This window comes from Microtus pennsylvanicus, chromosome 4, assembly GCF_037038515.1.
Source record: "Microtus pennsylvanicus isolate mMicPen1 chromosome 4, mMicPen1.hap1, whole genome shotgun sequence".
Lineage (NCBI taxonomy): Eukaryota > Metazoa > Chordata > Mammalia > Rodentia > Cricetidae > Microtus > Microtus pennsylvanicus.
The window spans coordinates 51,255,436-51,277,822 of record NC_134582.1 but is presented as its reverse complement, the minus strand read 5'-3'; positions in this window follow the sequence as shown (position 1 = coordinate 51,277,822).

Here is a 22,387-nt window from a genome sequence, read left to right as displayed (position 1 = left end):
GCAGCTCCCAGTTTTAGCTAATAGCAGACTATATTTAGAATCTGGCTACACTCTGATTTAACACAATAGCTCTCACAGTGCTTTTTTTCTCACTGCTACTGAATACCTCGTCACTAATTGCAATTTTAATTATACTCTCATGTCTCTCAAAGGTCATGAACCATTGTAAGAGAGAGAGAAAAAGAGAGAATAAAGTTACTTGTTCCACAATAAATATTTCCAAATATGTTGCATTTTTATGAATCGGTGATTCCTAGTGGTTCTCTCTGCACAGTGTTTGAAGAGTTTCCCAAGAGATGAGAAAAGCACAGTGCAGACTGTACAGGAGACAGGGAACCCTGTTGAGTAATTCCAGTGGAATCTACTGTGGCAGACAGTCTGCCTGCAGCAACAGAAGAGAACATCATTTCTGCCTGAGATTTACTATGTGTAGCAGAAGCCATTTCTGAAATTCCAAGAGTTGCCTGAAAATCCAAGACCTTCAAGAGATCTTGTGTTGGTGTTTGGTATTCTGACCCAGCAGAATGAAGCTCTGGAAAAGAAAAGGCTGTGGAGTTGGACCTTGGGCTCTTATCCTGATTCACTGTCACTTCTGCATGAGCTTGAACAAGTTCCATCGCATCCTCAAGACCCATGTTTCAGTCAGTGTGGGCAATTCTGGTTTGGCAGATTAGTGAAGCCATTCTGGAGCCATTTGAGTGGTGCTTATCTAAGTTAGGTGTCTCTTTTCTCCACTGTGACCTTGAGCCTTTATTCACAGTGATATCCCAGCAGAACCTGTTAACCCTTGTGGAAGGCATCCTGGGGTTGCAGCTGTGTCTGTTTTGAAATCACCCTAGCATTGTGAACATAAGATCCACTCACAGCATATCTGATGATTCTTATATTAATTCCAAAGACGTAGAATCCTTTAAGTGTTAGTGAGGTTGGGGACTCCATCCATTTTTTTCTTAATTACTGATGGTGAATGCAATATCCTTTTATTCTTGTGAATACACTTAAGAACTCCCACTGTTATGAGTCCCACAGCCAAACATGAGACAAAGCTCAGGGAAACCTGTGGAAGACAGGGAGAAAGGATTGTAAGAGCCAGAGGGTTCCAGGATACCACAAGAAAACCCACAGAGTTAACTAACCTAGGTTCATAGTGTCTCACAGAGAATGAAGTGACAATCAGGGAGCCTACATGGTACTGACAGAAGCACTCTGCTTATATGTTATAGCTGAGTAGCTTGGTCTTCTTTTAGAAGACATTACAGAAAAGGAAACTCAAGTATAGACAGCGTTTCCTCCTGACTTCTTTATAAACATTCCTCCCTATGCCACTTTCCATTTGAAATAAACATTTAAGTTATTTATTTATTTGTTAAAGATTTCTGTCTCTTCCCCGCCACCGAGTCCCATTTCCCTCCCCCAATCAAGTCCCCCTCCCTCGTCAGCCAGAAGAGCAATCAGGGTTCCCTGCCCTGTGGGAAGTCCAAGGACCACCCACCTCCATCCAGGTCTAGTAAGGTGAGCATCCAAACTGCCTAGGATCCCACAAAGCCAGTACGTGCAGTAGGATCAGAAACCCATTGCCACTGTTCTTGAGTTCTCAGTAGTCCTCATTGTCTGCTCTGTTCAGCGAGTCCAATTTTATCCCAGGCTTTTTCAGACCCAGGCCTGCTGGCCTTGGTGAATTTCCGATAGAACATCCCCATTGTCTCAGTGTATGGATGCACCCCTCGCGGTCCTGAGTTCCTTGCTCGTGCTCTCTTTCCTTCTGCTCCTGATTTGGACCTTGAGATTTCAGTCCGGTGCTCCAATGTGGGTCTCTGTCTCTGTCTCCTTTCATTTCCTGATGAAGGTTAATATTCAGGAGGATGCCTATATGTTTTTCTTTGGGTTCACCTTCTTATTTAGCTTCTCTAGGATCACGAATTATAGGCTCAATGTCCTTTATTTATGGCTAGAAACCAAATATGAGTGAGTACATCCCATGTTCCTCTTTTTGGGTCTGGCTTACCTCACTCAGGATAGTGCCCTTCAATGGAAGAATGGATGAAGAAAGTATGGAATATATACATATTAGAGTACTACTCAGCAGTAAAAAACAAGGACTTCTTGAATTTTGCATGCAAATAGATGGAAATAGAAAACATTTAAGTTATTTAAAACAAAGAGAGAGAAGGTGTTTGCCTAACTAGAGTTTTTGGCAGAGAACAACTTGCTTTACACTTGGTATAGTTTTATCTTAAGAATCTGAACCATAGTTCACAGATTACATTTAAAAAACAAGAAGAAATAAGGGTCTAGAGCAATGAGTCAATAAATTATCTTTGCCATGCAAGTATAAAGATTTGAGTTTAGATTTCCATGTGCTCATGAAAAATACCAAGGGTGTGAAACCAATGCTGTAAAAACAAGAGTCCCAAGAATCCCAAAGGCTTACTAACCAAGAAGTCTAGTTAAATCAGTCAGCCATGGGTTCTGTGGGAGATGCTTTCTCAAAAACTAAATGGAGAGTGATTGAGAAAGACATTAAATATTGACTTCTGACCCATGCATATATTCTACATAGATCTACACAAACATACATACACACACACACACACAGAGAGAGAGAGAGAGAGAGAGAGAGAGAGAGAGTAGCTATAGAAGATATATGAAGGAAAGTCTAATATTTATTTCAAACCAGTGAAACTTTCCATCCTGATTGTGTGTTCTTTGTCATATCTGGATATAATTAGAAAGGGTTCATACTTTAAAGAGGAACCACAGGTACATGTGTCTAAGACACAGACCTCTGAACTGTATCTCCATCCACCAATTTCCTCTCACTATTTTACTCCACAGAACACTTGCTAAGGCCCTTCAGAATCAACTACTCATCTTGGTTTCTTCACCCCACAGTTCCGACAATGGAATCATTCACTGCTTCACTTTAGGGCTGTTTGACAAGGTCTCAGTTCCCTAATTTTTTTCTGAAGTTAAATGAGCCCCTTTCCATTCTTTAAAGAACATGTTACAAATTTAGTTGTACTGAGCAGGGGTCTCAGGTAATCTGCAGTATACTCCAGACTCCCAAAGAAGTAAGCTCTAATACCAGAGAAGAAATGAACTTGTCTACAAGAGCGAGGGCAAAAAGGCAAAGAACAAGCACTCCCTTCTTCCATGGTCTTTATGTAGACAGACTGCTACCAGAAAGGCTGTGGTCCAGGTTTAAGGTGAGTCTGTCTACCTCAAATGATCAATCCAAAAATAAATTACCCATAGGTATACTCTGAAGCTTAGGTTTTAGTTAATTCCAGATGTTATCCAGCTGACAACCAAAAATAGCCACCAAAGTTCAGCAACTGGAAAATTATTATAAATATGAAAACAAGACAATAGATGTGTTCAACATGCCATACCTGTGGGACAGAAGCAAGAGTGTATCCCAACATCTCAGTTCCTTGGCCATCTGGAGTAAAGACTGCTGAGTTCATTCAGAAAAGCTCTTCTTTCTGTTTACTCACAAGTTAGTGAGTAGAAGCCAGATTGGCTCTTGCTACAATAAGCACTATTTACTTTGACAATTTTGGAAGTTAAATTACAGAAATTATAATTGCCTTTACGATGCATTTTAGTTTCTTTTGACACAGTGAAATAATTTGTTTACAATAAAACAAATTTACTAAGTAGAATTTATTGTTTCTGTATAAGACACTTATATGAGCTTGTTTATAGTAGTCAGGACAACACACAGAGAGACCTAAAATATTTCATCAGTTCTTGTCAAGGATAGAATTTTCCTGATGTAGGGATAGACTGTCATATATGACTGAATTGCATCTCCTTGTTGATTTTGAGTTGACGGGTTTATTGATTCGATTTTAAAAGTTCAACTATAGTCTTTTCCTGTGATTAGAATCATTCTTACACATGCATATTCATTATATCCTTTTGGGTACAAGTGCTGGTTGTAAAAAAATCTTACTTATTTTTGAGGATGCTTCATTCACAAATACCTTTTCCTTTGTGTGTGTATGTGTGTGTGTAGCTTTAAAGAAAACGTCCTTGAACAGAAACTCACCTCAGGGCTAGGAATATATGAATATGAATATTTATATTCAAGTTTAACTCTATGCTGTAAATATTTGGTCATTAGCCCCAGGTAGTTGGTACTATTTTTACTTCATGTACACAAAAATGGTGTAAATGAGTGAATTTCAGACTCAATCTGATTCTGCTACTACCACAGAATACCAAAAATTGGGCAATTTATATACAGTAGAAATTTGCTACTTAGTTTTGGGGACTGGCAAGTTCAAGATCAAGATGACGGTAGATGTGGCATCTAGTTAAGGCTCTTTTCATCTGTTTCAATGATAGGAACTTACTCTCTTGTTCATATGTGATAGAAGAAGAGATATATGAATATGACCAGTATTTTATGAGTGCATTGATCCATTCCACAAGGGCAGAGACATCACGAGTTCCATAGATCACACCCTTTAATATATTACACAGTAAGTTACAACATATGAAATCTAGGGACACATGCATCCAACCAGTGTCCTTTATTTATTTGATAAGTATGAATGTCATGAACCACCTTTTTGGGGTGACTTCTGCCATAATCCTAGCCTAGGTTTGCATGTTCCAGGGTAGGGGCATGAAGATTAGAAACATTAGATAGGAGGAACAGAGATAAGAAAGAAACACAGAGACACAGGATAGCAATGGGAGGGAAACTCAGCAAATCCCTAATGCTGACTATTTTGCCCATACTTATTTTCCATACATTTTTATACCCCAATACACAAAAGGGGGAAGAAGACAAAAGACTGCTTTAACATAATACAAAGGGCAACCAGAGTAGTTACTTGCTGCAGTGCTTGAGAAATCATGTCATTATTTCTTGAGAAAAGAATCTGATGTCTGGGCAGTGAACATACCCTAGACCAAATATCCTGAAAGCAACCACTCCCTAGCTCAAATCTCCTATTTCAAAAGGAGCAGAAAGAAGTATGTTTGAATTCTCCAACCTTTGGACAGGGTGGAGCAGATCTACCTCTATGGGCCATCTTATTGCAAAAACAGCAATTAATCACACTCTAGGTCAAGATATCTTGTTTTGAAGCCATACCTGTTGTCAAACTTTGAAAGAACAAAAATAAGCTCAAACTCTCTGACTTTCAGACAAGGTAGAATAGGCTCACATTTTGAGTACCCACATATGAAGTATACTAGGAGCTGGTGACTGTGACTGGTAGGGAGTGGTAACTCAAGCCCATTTCTAAGGCTTTAATAAGACACAGAGAAGGATTTACAGAAAGTGTGATATGGTACAGAAACAATTGTTTTAGAGAGTCATGGAGACAGTAAAGAAAAACAGCAATATTTAATGTAAATCATTATACAATAAATTCCTATAGAGATTTTTATGGGTAAACTACTCAAAATCTCAAAGGCAGACGTCATACAGTTGGTTTTTAAGGTGTACCATGCAAGGACTGACAAAGCCCACAATCATTGTCACTTGCTAACCACAGCCCTCTGACCAGCCTAGATGACACACTGCCCAATTCGTTCTGTCTGTGCTGCTCCATTGCCTCCTGGGGCTCGAGAATCACAAGGCCCATGTTTCAAATGTGATAGAACTGGTCACTGGGCCCGAGCATGTCCTAATCCCCATTTTGGTCCTGCAAAACCTTGTATAAGATGTCATAGGGAAGGACATTGGGCAATTGATTGTCCTCATGTACATAGTGGCATGGAGACATCAAACCCAGAAAATTCCTAAGCTGACCTTCTAGGTCTGGTCACAGACAAGTGAGGCTGCCCAGGCTTCTTTGAGCCAACTATAACTATCATCTGTAACAGGGAACCATGGTAAACATCACAATATCAGGACGGCCCATCTCCTTTCTCTTGGATGCCAGAGCCACATTCTCTGTACTGAGGGAATTCTGGGAGCCTATCTCTCCTTCTAGTCTCCCTATTGTCAAGGGAGGGGGACAGCCTTATCTACCCCAGCAGACACCACCACTTAACTGTGTTTTTAGGGGTATTTATCGTACCTCTTACGGGAAGAGATTTTTTTAGCAAAGATAGGAGCTTCCATTTCCTTTGCTCCTCCCACTCACCTTACTCCACACTTGTCAGTAGCTCCACTCCTCCTCCTTCTAGTCTTCCAAACTCCCAACCCCAATGTGTCTTATCCTCTACCAGCATCTCAGGTGAATCCCCAAGTCTGGGGCACCCCAAACTCCTCTGTTGCTAAACACCATTCCCCAGTATTATTCAACTACAAGATCCTACTAAGTATATTACCCAAGCTCAGTACCCCCTCTCTCTCCAGAGCCTTAGGGGACTTAAGCCTATTATCTCTGACCTTTATGAACATAGCGGACAATGAGGACTACTGAGAACTCAAGAACAATGGCAATGGGTTTCTGATCCTACTGCACGCACTGGCTTTGTGGGAGCCTAGGCAGTTTGGATGCTCAACTTACTAGACCTGGATGGAGGTGGGGGTTCCTTGGACTTCCCACAGGCCAGGGAACCCTGATTGCTTTTCGGGCTGGGGGGAGACTTAATTGGGGGAGGGGGAGGGAAATGGGAGGCGGTGGCGGGGAAGAGACAGAAATCTTTAATAAATAAATAAATTTAAAAAAAAAAGAAAAAGAAAAAAGCTACTTCACCCCACCTCTTCTCCCTTTAACACCCCTGCACTTGCTGTTAAAAAACCTAATGGAATCTATCATCTGGTTCAAGACCCCCAGCTCATTAACTCTGCAGTGGTCCCTCTTCATCCTGTAGTAACTAACCCTTACACACTTCTTTCCACTATTCCTCCAGGAACCTCCCACTTCTCAGTTCTAGATCTCAAGGATGCTTTTTTCTGTATTCCTCTCATGTCTCAATCTCAAAACATCTTTGCCTTCCCCTGGACTGACCCTTGCACTTACCTCACCACACAGCTTACCTAGTCTGTCCTTCCCCAGGGATTCCAGGACAGCCCACACCTGTTTGGCCAGGCTTTAGCTTCTGGTCTACTCTCATTGCCTCTCCCTAAGTCTAAACTCATACAGTATGTAGATATTTTATTTTGCAGTGCATCCTTGGAGATCAGCAAAACTGATACCTCCACTCTTTTAAATTTCCTGTCCAAAAGGGAATATAGAATCTCACTCACCTTCTAAGGCCCAACTGTCTACCTCTCAGATCATTTACTTGGGATTAACTACTATCCCAACCCAAAAAGCTATTACCCTAGACAGAAAAAAGCTAATTCAGTCCCTTGGACCTACCTAAATGGACCAGACTCGCCCAGAATAAGTATCATTTAATTCTTCCCTTAACATTCCTGGTCTTGAGAACCCCTGGGAAATTCCCTCCTCCACGCCCCTAAATAACTCCCGTCCATCTTCCATCTTGGAACTCTCCTCCCTTAATCACTGGGTTCTATTTTTTTTCAGACCTAATTTTCTGCTTTTCCAGCATCTTGTGAGGTACAAGCTGCCAGCCAGCCAGTTCCCCAGAGCCGGGAAAAAACAGAAAAGTGATCAATCACCCCAAAATGTGGTCAAACATCTCAACTCCCTGATGCCCACAAAATTAGCAATAACACCCACAAACTCAGCACAAAGCTGTCACAAGAGACTTTATGACACCCCAATCCCACCTACTAAAGGCCAACAAAGTCCTAAAGTTTTATAATAAACAAAAGGGTGGAATGTAATTTCAGCCACATAAGGCTGCACTTCCAGGTTCGAGAGCCATGCACATGCAGACAAGCCCTCAGGCAGAAGTGCCAGAATGTTAAAGGGCCCCGCATGACCCACATGCATGCATGTGTGGTTACATCTACTATGACTCAGCAAAGCCCTTGCATGCATGAATAAGCCCATCATCTGTGTCATCTGCATACAACATAGTCATGCCAACCCACTGTGTGCATGCGCTAGGCAGCTTTTAAATGAATGTACCATTTTCTCTCTCTGCACACAGATTCCCCAGGCCTGTATGCACCCCCTCTAATAAACTCCTAAGCGGGTTTGTTGTGTGTTCTGTGTTTCCTTCTCACTTGTGCCAGGTAATTTCAGATTGTGTTCTTACACTAGCATTTAGGTATCTGGATTATAGGTCTAGGTGTTGATTCCTGTGTTTGTCTTTGTTGGATAGGTGTTTTGTTCCATGGTTTAAGTTTCCTCTCTGGTCTTCTGGTCTAAGTGGCCAAGGATTCTGGTGACTGGTGAGTCTTCAGGTACTATAGGGTGTCTCCTCTGTGGTTTTCAGGGCTTTAAGTCCCTTGATCCTGTCTGGCCTCCAGTAAAGTCAGAGGCTTCTTGGCTCTCTAGATCTGACCTGGTCTCCAGTAAAGTCTGAATCTCCTTCTGGGGTACTTAGGACCAGCCTGGCCTCAGGTAAAGCTTTTGGGACTGTTCTTCTGACTGGTGTGTACTGTACCTGGGCCTATGGTGTTTGACCTTCTAACTGGTGTTGACTTTGTCTGAACCTAAGGAGTCTGCCAGAGTTCTGGGGAAGTGCTGACTACAGCAGGGAAGGGTTGGACGGCAGTATAAATCTTGGGGTTTTTACTCAGAACCCAGGGAGTAGCAGCCATCCAGATGGCAGGCAGGTCACTCAACTGCTTCCTTGTTTACTGGTGAGGGCTGCATCAGAACAGTGGGATTCCTCTGGAATAAGGGCAGGGCTCAATAGTAGGACTCAGATGAGAAGGGGTGGCTACAGGACAGGAGAGTCTCTCACTGATTGTGATTTGTATGGTCTGTGCCTCAGTGGCAGAAGTCTGCTGGGGTTGTGGGCAGGGCCCAACAGCAGCAGGGTTAGGAAGGAGTTATATTTATGACAAACAAGTTTATTCTAATCTCATCAATGGTCAATCTGTATTTCAATCCTACCTTCAATGGTAAAATTACAGTTAAAGTCATATCCTCTCCTAATGATAAAACAAAATAAATTCTGGAAAAAAAATATCATCTAGTAAGAGATTTGTATATAAGAGAGAAAAAATAAATTTTAAAAAGGAAATTCAAGGAATGATATTAAGGTATACCTTGAATCAAATCATTTAACATAAACAACATTTTCTTAATAATTTGATACTCTAAAACTTACTTTGAAATTATAAAAAATGATAACTAGTGGTCAGTTAGAGCCATTTAGTGTTTATGATGTGATTTTTATTTAAATTTCAGTTATTAGTTTTTGAATATATTAATCATAGTTTAGAAAACATGCAATCATTTTTATTCCTCTAAACATTTTTTCCTTTATCATTTTAAAATTTCTCTGAAAAATCATGACCTCCTAAACAAACTGTGAAGAAGTACAACATCAATAGACAGGATACCATGGAAAGGGTAAGTCTCGTGGGGCCCCAATCATAAACAAGAAGCTATAGAATGTTAAAAGCAGGATAAATAGCTCCCTAATAGTTAGCCAATACCAAGTAGTCATCGCTGAGTTCATGAGCTTACAAGTAACACTAAACAGACTGAGCAGGTTGCATTAATACTAAGTGATTTTTTAAAACAAGGTCACATACCTAACTTCTCAGCATTTAAGCTATCTTTACATTGGAGATTTAATTGTTCCCAAGGAAGAGGTTTACTGAGGAAATATCCCTTAGAACCTTAGGACTCATATAAAGAGACCTAACCTTATTAGAAAAGGCTCAGTTTACACTAAGGGTCATCATCTGAGAGCAAAACTCTTTTGAGATTCATCATTTAGTTTCTCCATACCCATTTTTGAAAACGGTAAAATAACATTAATGTTTTCAGCATGAATTCAAAAAGAAAAAATATTAACATTTTCAGTGTAATAATTATTTTGAAAATGTGATATCATTTAACAGGGCAAGGTTTATTGTCACTGTATTCTATGGTGGTATAATTTAATAATTACTGTAAGCTTGAGTAATTTTGAAATATAACAATAGTTTGTTTAAATCTTTTTCCTGCTGTTTTCAAAAGTGGCTAGCTGAAGATGTATTTGAGGAAAGCACCAGTTCTTTCTGACCAGAGTCATTGGCTTTGAAGCCCTCCAGCACAAATGTGAAAAGAAAGAGTGGTGATATATTACATCACAATTTATATTCCTCAGAGCATTCTCCTTTTTTACTGTTCTGATGTGGGATGTCCTTCTGTATATGTGTTGTTCTTATTAGTTAATGAATAAAGCTGTTTTGGTCTCTGACAGGGCAGAATACAGATAGGCTGGAAGAGGGAGAGAGAGGGAGAGAGAGAGAGAGAGAGAGAGAGAGAGAGAGAGAGAGAGAGAGAGAGAGAGGAGTCAAGGAGACACCATATAGCTGCCAAAGGATAAAGATGCACCAGAACCTTACCAGTAGGCCACAGCCTCGTGGTGATATACAGATTAATAAAAATGGGTTAATTTAAGATGCAAGAGTTAGTTAATAAGAAGCCTGAGCTAATAGTCCAAACCGTACTGCAGTTAATATAGTTTTTGCATGATCATTCAGGTCTGGATGGCTGAAAACCAATGAGCAGTCTCTACTCATACTGCATTCCTTCTTTTAAAAAAACCAACCAAACAATCAATCAAAAAAAAAAAAACCCAAATCTCCTTTGTCTAGGAAAGAGATAAATCTGCCTATGGCCTGATTTGCTTTTCTGATTTAGCAAAACAAAACAAACCTCATTAAACAAACGCTAGTAACAAGTTAGACTATATTATGCTTTATTAAACGGTTCTGAGCTTTTAATCTAGTTGCGCATACCCAGACAGAAGCAGGCATCTATCTTTAAAAAGAAGTTGACTTAAAGTATTCTCTCTCTCTCTCTCTCTCTCTCTCTGAAAGAATGCCCTGTTTTTGGTTCTGTAGCCTCTATATCACTTGCAACTGTTGGTGGACTCACAGAAAAAGTCCCTAGGAATGCATCTGGTTTAGGTGAGTAGCTTGGGGAAGCAAGTTGAGCAAGTAATATTTGGCCTCGTAAATGATTGTCCCATCATCTCCACTGTGATGAAGACAATAAAGTATTTGTGACTATCTTAAAGTCTTTCTGCAAGAATGTACACCAAGAGAGACCATTTATAAGTCAGTCTCATCTGGTTCTGCCCCGCAGAGGTACTGTTAAATAATGAAGTTGTAACAAGCAAGAGTTGACATAGGAGGAAATGGAAAGCAGCTATTATTCACCACTGGAAATATTCTGCTTTCATACTGAGATAAATACCTATCTAATCCAAATTCTCTGACACCCCTTTAAGCAGTATCTTCATTAAACTCTCATAAAATCCATTTGGATTGTTTTGATAAAACCTGTTATAAGAAAACCAACCTTCTTTTTGTTTTTTTTAAAAAAACATTTAATATTTATTTATTTTATTTATTATGTATACAACATTCTGTCTGTGTGTATGTCTGCAGGCCAGAAAAGGGCACCAGACCCCATTATAGATGGTTGTGAGCCATCATGTGATTGCTGGAATTGAACTCAGGACCTTTGGAAGAGCAGGCAATGCTCTTAACCTCTGAGCCATCTCTCCAGCCCCTTCTTTTAACAGGTTTGAAAATCAATTAGAAGTCACCTGTGCTGGAGCAGGCCTGTAAGTGGCACAAGAGACGTAAGAGTATAAGCCATCCTGAGCTACATGTGAGATTCTGTTTCTAAGCTATGCGATAAGTATAGTAAAATGAAATTAAAAAACCACAAATGCAGAAAATCAATTCGCCTTTCCTGAGCATAATTAGCATTGAGCAATAAACAGGAACAATAATCCCTCAAGATTTCTGCTTTCTATTATTATCAAACTAGCTGTGGCACTAGAGAAAAACTAGGCCTGTGATCAATTATCAAATTTTTAGGTGCTTACCTGTTTAAACAGAAAATTGACTGAATCTTGTCTAATCTAGAAAGCTTTCATGAACAGTGAGAGATCTTCTGCCTCAGAGAAGAGTTTACACTTACACGAGCAGCAGAAATATTAATTTACCATAAAGGAATAAATAAATGAGCAAAAGCATGAAGAGAGGAATACAGGAAATATGGAATGAAGACATTCTGCAGGACATGATATTAGTAGACATATAAAAAACAATCTCTATTTTGCACACAAGTAATACATAAATGGCACAGTCTATGTCCTACCCAGAAGTCTTGGTAAGCAACCTAGAGTAGGCTTGCCACATGTCCAGGCTCTGATCTAACAATGAATGTCCATCTCTCAGCAAAGTGAATAAATTGAATCAGGAGTTTGTGTGCATGGATCTTTCATATCAGCTCATAAACGCTGGCATTTTCACAGCCTTGCATTAAGTATACAGGGTCTCATGGATCTTTCATAAGGGGAAGAATTCATGCTACTCTTTGAAATTCATACATTATTCTCTGAGCTCTAAGTCTGAAGCATCCTCAGCAAGCTGAAACTTGCAGATATTTAATGGGATGTATATTTCGCTGCTCAATTGAGCAGCAACTGTGCCCAGAACAGGATTCTAAATCCCCTCTATCTTTTTTTTCCCTCAAAACTAATGTTTTGGTGAATTTCCTTTCACATTGTATAAATAGTGATTTATTTTTTTCTAAAACTGAACCTGTCATCTATGGAAATGATACTCTAATTATTTGCCTCTGTGGCATGTAAAAATATTTCTACTATCACTAACTAATTTCAGCATCAATACTATATTTATTATTAAAAACTTATCATTTAATTTTCAATGTTTGTAATACCCCATCCTGATTAATACTGTAATAAACAGTTTATTACTTTATAAACCAATGTCAGTTTTCTTTAAATACATTTCTAAATTCAATATAGCATATTTTAAAAAATCAACATTTTAGTAATCTTGGTATCTTATTAACAGCCTGTCCTAATGATATTAATTTATTACCTTAATATATAAAAAGTCTTTATTTCTCATAAAAGATTCCTGTAAACTTAGATATGACTTTTACAAAAGATCTTTGATGACTTATCCACAAATATAAGTATACTGAATTTGCTTGTATCATTTCTTTATAAAGTTAAACATTCTGTCATTTATTTGATGGTTATTAATATTCTTATTTTTATGTGAGTGTTTCATTCTGACCTTTATTAAATTCTCAAATTTTGTAAATTAGCTTTAGTAAGAAATGCAAACATAGCTCTAACCCATTTGACAAAATGGTTTCTTCTTCTAAGGATCCTGTAAAACTTCTCTTAGTTCTAAATTTGATTTAGAAATTAGTGAAGAATATAGATGAGACATGGTTAAGCCAAAATGCACACAATATAGGATGAAAATGGAAATATTATGACTATTTTGACACCTTATAAATTAGGATCCAATTAGCAAGCATGAGTCCTGAGAGATGATTGCTGGAATTTTCCAGCCCTGAATCAGCCTTCATTGCTTCATAACACACATCCTCCTACCTGGTGGAAGTTGTGGGAAAAGATGCCTTGTATGCTAGTTTTGCTTTCTTTCTAAAGCAGGCATGTGGTAGTATCATTGGATTTTTGATGAAGAAATGTTTTTGAAATGCATGAAAAATATTCAATAATCATCCATCTCCCATTTCTTCCAATCAAAAGCCATTCCATTGTCTGTAGATATAATTTATCTCTTTGCTGAATTCTTCCTCTTCCCCCACAACCCTTTATATTCCATTTTGTTTGGCTATGCCTCCAGCATAAAAACATTACCTTTGCTTTGTTTTTCTCAAACCTATTTCAGCTTTAAAATTTATTTCCACAAACAAGAACACTTCCATACAACTTATTTATTTGTTCTACTTCCCGAAGCTACAGATTTGGTGGATCTGTCTACTACTCTAGACTGGATTGTATCATTCACTATACTGCAGTAAAACAAAAATATGCTTTCATATTAAAATTGTTTACATTTATCTTCATGTTTGTCATTCCCCTTCCAACAACACTGCACTTATCTTAATGTCTGCCTACAGGAAGGCTACCAGTTGTCCTTGAACTGATGTCAGAGGCCTGGGAGAGCAAGGCTGGTATAAAATGAAGCACTTTATTTCTCTCTCTCTCTCTCTCTCTCTCTCTCTCTCTCTCTCTCCCTCCCTCCCTCCCTCCCTCCCTCCCTCCCTCCCCCCCCCCCTCTCTCTCTCTCTCTCTCTCTCTCTCTCTGTGTGTGTGTGTGTGTGTAAGAGTCAGCCTTCAATTTTATCCAGAGTGAATAGAGAAACATCTTTTAAGGTATGAATAAAAAGACACTATATTTATTGCGGGTTAAATTACCAGCCATGGAAAATTTCAGGGAAAGCAGAGGAAAATAAAATCATTATCTTGAGGCATCACATACCAACTGTGTAGGGCATTCACTCCCAAGTAGATCCATCTTGGAGTTCCCTGAAGGCTGATCATATTTCTCACAAGTCACTCAAATGGCTCTACATTAACAACAGGACAGCCCCAGACCAAAACCAGAAATTCTGGGTACGGGGTTCCAGCAATGCAGTGTCATGTGGCTTGAAGGAAAAGTGGGGTTGTGTAGCTGGTCAATCTTTCCCAGACACTGATAATAAGTACATGGCTTTCATGTCATTAAAGTCTAAAACGCAAACAGCACTTAACACTGAGTGCATGTTTATCCATTTTCTTGCCCTATATATATTTATACTATATATATTTATACTATATATATTTATACTATAAATGTCAACATAAAGCTCATGCTCGCTACTCTTCCAGCTTCTGGATTCGGTTCCCGATCCCCCTTGGTGTAGAGGACTGTGATCTAAGACTGTGATCTGTGAGCCTATCTCTAAATAAATAACCCTTTATTATACTGGACTCTGAGCTAGTGTGGGATTATTTTATAACTTCCATCTTCATTGTTTCATTCTTTTCCTGCTTCATTTTTCTTTCAGATTTAACCAAATTCTCATTTTTGTAAAGAAGATCCTCCTCTAACTTGCGCTGTCCACCCTAACCTTATTTAACTTGCTCATTGCACTTAGTCCTCTACTTGTGTCCTGGCCATGGATTGGAAATCTGGCTGCTTAGTCCCAGCATGAAACTTCTTAACCACCTCTGTCAGCTTTTCCTTCTGTGCCTTTTGCCCCCGTGACGCCACAGCCCTCTCACTGCTACCACCTTAGCCTGAGCCATCGTCACGTGTTGCTGGCTCACTTATGAGCCTCAGAAATGGTCTTTGGTATTGGTTGGGCTTACCAACGTAAGTGTTGTTCCAAGTCTTTCAACTATCCTTCCTCTGCCTACAAGATTCTTCTCCAAGAAAATCTTAGGATCACTTTAAAGATATATTAACTTATGTGTATGTGTATATGACTAACCCATTCTGAGAAAATAGCACACATCCATTTAGGAAGATGCCATTTGCCACACAAGAGTTTGAGGACCATTTTTAAAACACAGTGTACACCTTTAATTTAAAATCAATTTTGAATGAAACCCAGTCAACCATGGGAAGCTTTGCTTGGTTACAGAAGATGGTGAGTTCAGATTCACTATCCTCTATTACTAGGGTCCTTACTAGGGTCACCCTCATAGGTTCCAGGAAGTTTCTCCTGCACTTGGTTTCCATACTATTCCTGCAATGCTCCTCAATTCCAGCTGTCTTTCCATGAACTCTCTCCCTCCATTCCTCTTCCAACCTGATCCCTCCTATTCCTATCCCCACATGCCCCCATTCCACCCACAAAATTTATTCGATTTCTTGTTCCCAAAGAGATCCTCCCTAGAGCCCTCCTCTTTACTTAGCCTCTCTGGGTCTGTGGATTATAGCTTGGTTATCATTTACTTAATGGCTAATGTCCACTTACAAGTGAATACATACTATATTTTATTTCTGGGTTTGGGTTACCTTTCTCAGGATGATTGTGGTTGGGATGTATTCTCATCATAACATCTTAGCTAAGGTCCCTAAATATTTTTATCATCATTATTTTAAAAGTCTTCTTTCTTCCATCCTGCTTCTTTATCTCCTCATTCTCCCCTTTGCTTCTACCTTTCCTCACTCCCCACTTCCATTTTTCCCAAAATTGGTTTAATGCATGCAATGCACAGGTGCTGGAAATAAAATAGTTGAATGGCTATCACAGAGCATAACAGTGGTCAAGGAAAACAGAAAGTGTACAAATACTTGCAAAGAAAGCAGACTTTAGTATAGAAAACCAGAATTAGGAGATTTTAAGTATGAATCTCCAACTGTTTGGCCTGCCATGAGAGTGCTCTTTTGATACCCTTTCTCCATGTTTTTGGAAATCTAGAAACCTTCTTCAAGTTGTAAGGTTGACTGTCCAGCTTTTCATTTTGGGTTTCCAACTCATACCACACCCTTACCATCTCTAGTTCAGCCAGACACTCCTTTCTCTCCAACATTCACTTTGAGAAACAACCGACAGGTCAGTTTCCCGGTTCATTCAGGGATCACCATAGACACTCCTGCTAGTGACCTAGTATATGTCGTTCTCCCAGACTCCTGGGCTTCTGTGTCTCCCTGCAATATACAGTGTGGTTTATTGTACTGAGAAAATTCAGCAGAACTCAGCTCTATACTCATCAAGAGAGTGACCTTGCAAAATTATTTAACCTTTCTGATCCCCAGTCTGTGAATAGGAATAATAATGCCTTCCTCTAAAGGTTTCTGTGAAGGTCAACAAAGATGAAATATTGTTCTCTCTGAGTGCTGGCACGGCAGCCTTTGTTTCCTTCCTCAGTTTGCAAGAATAAAAACATGGCCAGTGAATGACAGTTGATGGAAGGAAGTAGAAGCCTCAGAATAGGAAAAAAGTATTCACTAACATAAATTATGATGACACCCATTAAGGATTCCACAAACTATGATTTATTGATATTTGAGACAGATGACTTGTCCCTTGGTATTGAAGTTCTTATAATCATTTAGCTTGTGATTTTATCCTCATTTTATGCCGCTACAGAGAACAAACTAAATTCCATATGGAAACAAAATTACAGTGAGAAGCATGATGTTTATGATTTAAATTCATATCTATTAAGGTTACTATTTGTATCTGTATAACATTCTTTAAAATATTAGACAATCTACATATAAAAATTTCAGAAAATATTAGCCCCCCCAAAAGAAAAAGATAATATAAATCATGTATGCGATTTATATTTTAATAGCTCTGAAGTTTGAGGGGCTTTGTGCTGTTCATGTGTTGATTTTCATCTTAAATTCTCAAGATGATATAGTGTAAAGTGGAAATTTAGTTATATTTTTATTAAATCAGTTCCCCACACTTGCTCCCATTTGGTATTCCTGGGGCTATGAGCCTTTATTAAGGTTATAAAATGCTTCGACCTTCGTCAAAGGCACAGTGACTTCCCTGGAGGTCCGAAGCATTAATGATGAGGTGAAATTCAGAATTATCATCAGCTGGCATCGTCTCCCCTACCACAGAAGCTATTCAAATCCTCCAATTGAAAAGCAAACCTGTCCAAAGGCTCATAAAGAATTCTCTTTGGAAATGGAAATATTGGTCAGATTGCTTTTCAACCTATGATTAGATGTTAACTGGGCAGTAGCCAAATCTTCTGTGTCTTCCTCACATTCCACACTGCAAGCTTGGCAAGTGATGGAATTTAGGGCCAGAGGTCAAGATCAACAGTTGTTGCAGATTTGCCTATGAGAAACTTCTCAGTGAAACTGGATGAGAATTGATTGTGTATGATACAGCATTGTTTCAGTACCGCAGTTTGAAAGGAAAGTCATGCTTCATGCAAGTATTGTATCATCTTTTCATTTGGCCATTCACAGAAACTGAAGAGAATATTGTTCACAACATAATAAAATATCTTTACTGTGAAAATATGTTCATAAAGATAAGATTTTCTTCCAAGACAAAGCAGTGCTAACGAATGTATGTGACTCCATGGCCATGGTGAAGTCTCTAGGAAAGTCAGCCTGCTTCTGCCTCCCCAGACTTGAAGACTATTACATTAGAAATTGTTTGATTTGCTGTTTTCTTTGATCAATGAGAATTTCTGAGCTGGAATAGATGCAAAACTCCTTTGTGATCAGTTTTTATTCTGATATCATATACATAAACATTTGATTTTTTGCATGGTAGAAAAAGGTATTATTTAATAAATACATTAAAATTTCAATTATTCACCATTAGGATATTTATAGCAAAATAGGTTGATTTATATTTATTTATATTCATAGCAATATGTATTGTTGGGTTTCCTTTTATAATATAATTCTTTGATAGAACTACCAGAAAAAATAATATGTCAGTTAATAGAGATTTCAACAAATAAGAAGTCTATGGGTATCCATCTAGTTACTCTTTTTGCAGAAAGCCTAGATTTATCAAGAAAGTGTGGGTAGACGGTCAGTATTCCATAAGACCTGATAGAACTAATTTACTTACTGATTGGTGTAAGGATCCATGCTAGTGGCTTTGTGCCTGTTAACCCTGTGCAAAGTGAAATATTATACTTCACCTTTTAGTTGCATAGGTTTGGATACCTTAAAGCTTGTTCTCATTCAAACCAGGCACCAGGGCATAGTGCACAGGATATGGAAGTGACAGCGAGACTCACTTCTGGTGAGTATTGGTCACAGATTTCACAACTTGTCTTATTTGTCTAGATTTTTTAGTTTCTACTCATTACAGTTGATGTTCAAGGGCTCATCCAGATTTCCATGTCCTTCATGAAGTCATAATTTTTATTGCTGAATGGGTTCATTTTACATAAAGGGGACATTTATGTGCACATGACCCTGAAGGTATTTGTTCTGGGACTTAGCCTTTTGAAGACAGAGATCTGATTGATGAAGACTTTTCTATCGAGATCTGATTGATGAAGACTTTTCTATCGTTTTGATTGCTTGCAAGGAAGACACCAGTAAAAACTTTTTCTGATAAAGAAAAATTTAAGACAAATTATCTAGCTTACTTGAATAGACTGTTGTGCTCCTTAAGAACTTAAAGATGAGATAACTGTACAATAAGAATTTTGGGGCAGGCCTGGAGAGATGGCTCAGAGGTTAAAAACATTAGCTGCGCTTCCAGAAGACCCAGGTTCATTCCCCTGTGTCTGAGCACCCAATGGCAGCTCAGAACTGTCTGTAACCCCAGCTCCAGGGGATCTGGCACCACCACACAGATATACATGCAAGCAAAACACAATAATGCATATAAAAATAAACAGGTTTTAAAAAAGAGGAATTTGAGGAGAATTTCTCCTGAAGACTACTACCTACAAGGGTATATCTGCACTGGTTTCTCATAGAGGAATAAGTTAAAGGGATGACCGAACCATGGGGACCTACAACTATATTCTTCAGTATTTCTTACAGAATAATACATGAAACAAAGAAATAAACAATAGTTCTAACACAACCAACATACTTGACGATAAAATATCAACAAATCAATGGAAATAATTTTTAAAAATTGAAGATTTGTTTATGTGCTTGTGTGTGTATGTATTTGCATATGACTACCTTAGGGGCAAGGCTATAAGTACAGCTAAGCAACAAGTGGAATTATGTAGCTTCTTTCACATTTAAAAAAACACCATTAAAAAAAGGAAATGATGTTGCAAAATTCACATTTGTATGTTCCACTGTCCTGCAACATGAACTTGGAAGCATTAGTGATATTTATTTTTTGAATTGTGATTATAACAAAGTTGCTTGTGGCAACAATCTTTGTGATAATCCTATGCACGTTGGTATTTATCTCTAACCATGATAACATGCTTTAGGGAATATATTAGGTGTAATATATGAGCAGGACACAGGACTAAAGATAACAGGATAAGAAATGCATTACTTTTAAAAAATAAGAGATAGAATCATTCCTGGATTTCATCAATTCTTTTTAGTTTTTATAGCAGCAGCTTTCTTTTGTAGTAATTTTTTTCTTGAAACACTTGCCGACACCCCCTTTTCCATGAAGCACTGCCCTGAGATGGTTTCCTTGCTTGTCATGAAAACTTGTATTGCCACCAAACAAACTTCTTTCCAAGAGAAGGGGGAAGAGTGCAGGTAGAAAGGAGGTGGAGAAGGGTGTAATAGAACAGAAAGTTAGATGGGAGGGCATTGTAGAAAAGGGAGTAATATGGAGGAATTACTAATAAAAAAGAACTTTGAAAAAGACACAAGGAGGGCTGGAGAGATGGTTCAGAGGTTAAGAGCACTGGCTGCCCTTCCAGAGGTCCTGAGTTCAATTCCCAGCAACCACATGATGGCTCACAACCATCTGTAATGAGATCTGGTGCCCTCTTCTGGCATGGAGGAGTACATGCAGAAGGCACATTGTATACGTAATAAATAAATCTTTTAAAAAAAAGGACACAAGGAAGCCTACTACTATAGAAGTGCCCTTAAAAAGAATATATGTGTGTATGAACACATATATAACCATTATATATATTTTTTTACCTTAATATATAAATATATAAATGTATGTATGTGTGTATATGTACCTATGGGTGTATATAATGTACACTCACACACATACACACACACACACACACACACACACATTTGTAAAAGAAGTCTAAATGGTGTTAACCACAACAGGGAGACCACGTCTCTCCAAAGAATCAAACAAAAAGAGCCCAGTACTAGACGTGACTCATTTTCTTCAGCGTATTTAGTCAGAGGGGTCCTATCAACACCCCAAACATTATCATGTGTTTTGACAATATTCACCTCCCCTCTACCTTTCTCAGATAACCCTTCCAGACTCTTATTCCTCCATTTAAACTCATGACTAATTTGTTTGTTTGTTTGTTTGTTTGTTTTTAAACACTAAAATCTAATTAGTGGTGTTCCTACACTCATGAGTATGGATTCTTTTACTGGACAATGGTTTGCCTACTGTGGACCATGCCCCTAAATAAAACTGACTTTCTTTCTTCTAATAGCTATCAAGTTTTAATTGTTTCCCTACAGCAGTGGAGGTTTGTGAACCCCTGCTTCCTTCATCATGAAATAAATGTTCAACTGGATGAATGAACAAAAGATAAGGTCATCTTATAGACCGTATCCACAACCTAAGGCTGTGCATCTCTAATCCCCCTTGCTATTTACAATAAAATCTCCAGCCCAGAAACAAATGAAGAGGCACATTTTGTACTATGAGGATTAAATTACTTTTTCCTACTCCAAAACAAAAGATTTCAATTATTTCATAAACTTTCCTCATTTAAAGCATATTTACTGTGTGTCTTTGTGCTTAGCATAAATTGAGCCACACCTCATTCTGATGTACTCTACTACAATTGGGATCCTTGGATGATAAAAGATGCCAATTTCTCGTTCAATCCATCAATAAATATTCAGCAAACCTGTGTAGAACTAACTTGTAAAAATACAAGTTACATAATATTTATCACCTAGTTTGTATTTAAGCATGTCTCCAGAACTGGAACCTAGTTCTTACTTCTCCCCTTTAAATAAGAGTAAGTTTAATATTTAATATTAACTTCCTCTTCTATAAGAGGATAGAGACATCATTTATTTAGGGAAGATCTGTGGTAAAATCACTAAGACTGTCACTTTAATGTACATGTAAGGATCTTCCCTCCTTGCTTAATTTTTAAAAACTACTTTTAATTAAAATATAGTTATATCTCTTCATCTCTTTCCTTTTCTTTTTCTAAACCTTCTGCTGCCCCACCTCTCAAATTGATGATCTCTTTTTTTATAACTACTATGTTGATTATACTTGTCTATGTATTGTTTATGACTATATGAATACCCATGTAATTTATTCTTTTTTTTTTTTTTTTTTTTTTTTATATTTTTTATTTTAAAGAAAAGAAAAAAAAAAACAAATTTCCACCTCCTCCCACCCGCCTCCCATTTCCCTCCCCCTCCTTCCACTCTTCTCCCCCTCCTCCCACTCTTCTCCCCCTCCTCCCACCCCTCTCCCCTTCCCCCCACTCCTCTCCCCCTCCCTTTCCAGTCCAAAGAGCTGTCAGGGTTCCCTGCCCTGTGGTACGTCCTAGGTCCTCCCCCCTCCATCCATATCTAGGAAGGTGAACATCCAGACTGGCTAGGCTCCCACCAAGCCAGCACATTGCATAGGATCAAAACCATTGTCCTTGGCGTCTCATCAGCCCTCATTGTTCGCCATGTTCCGAGAGTCCAGTTTTATCCCATGCTTTTTCTGGTAACAGTCCAGCTGGCCTTGGTGAGCTCGCAGTAGATCATCTCCACTGTCTCAGTGGGTGGGTGCACTCCTCGTGGTCCTGACATCTTTGCTCATGTTCTCACTCCTTCTGCTCCTCATTGGGACCTTGGGAGCTCAGTCCAGTGTTCCAGTGTGGGTCTCTGTCTCTATCTCCATCCATCGCCAGATGCAAGTTCTAGGATGGTATGCAATATATTCGTCAGTATTGCTCTAGGGTAGGGTCATTTCAGATTCCCTATCCTCAGCTGCCCAGGGAACTAACT